Source organism: Sinocyclocheilus grahami, unplaced genomic scaffold (genome assembly GCF_001515645.1).
Source record: "Sinocyclocheilus grahami isolate Dianchi unplaced genomic scaffold, SAMN03320097.WGS_v1.1 scaffold881.1, whole genome shotgun sequence".
Lineage (NCBI taxonomy): Eukaryota > Metazoa > Chordata > Actinopteri > Cypriniformes > Cyprinidae > Sinocyclocheilus > Sinocyclocheilus grahami.
This window is the reverse complement of record NW_015506060.1, coordinates 103,743-106,453: the sequence shown is the minus strand read 5'-3', so window position 1 is coordinate 106,453 and position 2,711 is coordinate 103,743.

The window sequence follows — 2,711 nt, the reverse complement described above, 5'->3', positions numbered from 1 at the left end:
TGGGGGGGGGGAGGGGAAACAGCAGGAGGCGGGGCTGATGTGCAGTGTGCTGAAATACTCCCACAGACACAAGCAGCCAGCCTTCACAACAGACTGAAGCAAATATATATGAAACCACAGGGACTTAACACAACTTACTTGTCCTATCTGAGGAGGAAACCTTTTATTATCCTAGATTATTCTTTTGTGTTTTGTTTATTTTACACTTAAGAACATGATTATTTATAATGACCATTTGAAATGTCATCTACTTATTGTGTTAACTGTAAAATGTTATTGAAAGCATGTTTTTTCATTAAAAAGCTACTGTAAATTAATGTAAAATTACATTAAAACTCTTTAAAAACACTAAATATATATTAAAGCAACTGCAAAATGTTATTCAAAAGCATGTGTTTTTTATATATATATATATAGTTAATAATTTTCAGAAGTCCACTTTTATGAAATCTGTAAAAATGATACAAAACATAAGTGGCAATGTTGTAACATTATCAAAGTCATATTTTATATTTGTTTTATTATTTTGTAAGTTTAAAAATTGTTTTTTTATAAAAATAAAAATATATGAGCATTGGTTAAAAATGATCTGTTTTTCTGTAATGTCATGAAACATTAAAAACAGGAGAGACGCATCTGACATGCCGTTACAATCACTCTGACGATCCATTAGAATTTTGTGTATGAAATTCTACTTCGTTAAATCATTCGAACATTTGAGAGCAAGTGCTGGACTGTTTCAAGTCGTGAGTCAAAGACTGGACACTCAGAAGCAGAAAATCGCTGTCTGTCTTTGGGGCGCAAAGCTTTATAATCACCAGAGTCTCGGTGTTGCTCAAGCCTTGAAGAATGCAGAGAATGCAGATATAGCGTTTCACAGTCGCTCACGCTCCTCTGCTACTGTATCGCAGTTTATAAGCAGAGAATCAGAAGAGAGCCATAGCGAAAGCACACGCATGACAAGTGGCCAGTTTGAACAGCTGCCTGAGTGTCACAAATCCACAACACACACACACGGCGGCTGAAGCATGCTGGGTAACAGATATGCATTGCAAAAACAAAAATCATTCTGATGTTAGGTGAGCTGATTTGTGTACTTTTATTGGTCGACATATGCCTTTGATCCCACATGACTCCTGAACCCCGCCCTGCTCTATTCAGCGGCTCACGTTTCCATAATCAATACTAAGACATCACACGAGCCCTATTGATCATCACAGGCCTCAAAACTCAAACCCTACATACTCAGTGAGAAACCAGAGTCTGAATGCTCATGTATAAAAGGACAGACAAAATTAGTGTAAATCAAATGCATATGTCGTCCCTGAATACTGTTAGAAAAGAGACATAACCTCTGTGTTCCTTGAAGCTGTAATAAATATCCTCATTTCTTTGATAGCAGTTCAATATACGGATGCCTGTAAATGTGCACACGCAGTTCACATAACAAGCCAATATCACAACACAAAGCTCTGACATGAGCATAAAAATACTTGTGCTTTTTAAACTATAGCATCATCGTCATCAGCGTGTGGCTGATACGGAGTAGATGATTGATGTCTCTGGGGTTCAGGGACATACAGTAATTTAATTGAAAAACATGGAATTAAAGGTCATTCATCCACGAACCTAATCCATATGATTTGCGTACAATCCCTTTGGAATGCTTATTAAGGTCTGGTCTTATGTTACACAGGATTTGATATCAAACGCTGATATTGTGCTTGTGTTAAATGATGAGATATCTCTAGATTTAATTTAGCCGCACACACACGTCATGTGCAAACTGCACTTGATAATGCACAAATTAATTTAAATCAAATTCTATTAAAAAAATAAAAAAATCAGTCCAAGTAAGCTTGATATTTAGAGCTGAAATAAGTTGTTCAGTGTATTTTCAGTGTCTATTTATTATAAAAGACTTTATGTACAAGCAAGTATTTTAGTTATAGTTCAGTTACTGTTCTCATTCTCATTTTGAACTCGGTTTGTCATATTAAATTCACCACAATAAAATCAGTAAATGCAGTAAAGCACATCATGTGTGTGTGTATTGTGTTTCAGGGAGTGAATAGTCTCTATTATACAGTATATGAAGTGCTCAGCAAAAAGCCAAGCTGCTTTATTGATCATAGAGTTTGTATCACTGTTAACTACTATTTATTCCTAACAGACAGATTTTTCTCTCAAAGATGTTTGAACTTGTCTGATTGCACACGTTTATCCAGTTATCCAGTGTTGGGGGTAACGCATTACAAGTAACGTGAGTTACGCAATCAGATTACTTTTTTTCAAGTAACTAGTAAAGTAACGCATTGCTTTTTAATTTACAAGAAAACATCTGAGTTACTTTTTCAAATAAGTAATGCAAGTTACTTTTTTCCCCCCATTTATTGATTGCAAGCTCTCCTGTCCCCGTGTTGCGAGAAATCGGGAGTACGATGTTACTTCAGTTCTAGAATAAATGTGATGAAATCTGTAAAAATGATACAAAACATAAGTGGCAATGTTGTAACATTATCAAAGTCATATTTTATATTTGTTTTATTATTTTGTAAGTTTAAAAATTGTTTTTTTATAAAAATAAAAATATATGAGCATTGGTTAAAAATGATCTGTTTTTCTGTAATGTCATGAAACATTAAAAACAGGAGAGACGCATCTGACATGCCGTTACAATCACTCTGACGATCCATTAGAATTTTGTGTAT